General features: G+C 41.8%; 1 protein-coding gene across 1 annotated transcript in view; it reads right to left on the minus strand.

Annotated features, from left to right (window-relative positions):
* Positions 1–335, minus strand: part of LOC144228851 (ribose-phosphate pyrophosphokinase 1) — an 11,414-nt gene that overhangs the window by 5,463 nt on the left and 5,616 nt on the right. The gene's annotated exons all lie outside the window — the stretch shown is intronic.

The following is a 335-nucleotide window of genomic DNA, read 5'->3' on the forward strand; positions in this document are numbered from 1 at the left end:
GAGCTATAAATCTCTACCTTATTTCTTAAAAAAAAAAAATAAATAAATAAAATAAAAAAAAATTATCAAGGGGGCGCCTGGGTGGCTCAGGTGGTTAAGTGCCAGACTTCGGGTCAGGTCATGATCTCAGCATTCACAAATTTGAGCCCAGTGTTGGGCTCTGTGCGGACAGCTCAGAGCCTGGAGCCTGCTTCCGATTCCGTGTCTCCGTCGCGCTCTGCCCCCCGCCCCCAACTCATACCCTGTTTCTCTCAAAAAGAAATAAAACATTAAAAAATTTCAAATCAACTATCAAAAGTAGAGCATTCAGAGTGATAAGAACATTTCGGAAATAA

This window comes from Crocuta crocuta, unplaced genomic scaffold (genome assembly GCF_008692635.1).
Source record: "Crocuta crocuta isolate KB4526 unplaced genomic scaffold, BGI_CrCroc_1.0 scaffold676, whole genome shotgun sequence".
In the NCBI taxonomy this organism is placed as follows: domain Eukaryota; kingdom Metazoa; phylum Chordata; class Mammalia; order Carnivora; family Hyaenidae; genus Crocuta; species Crocuta crocuta.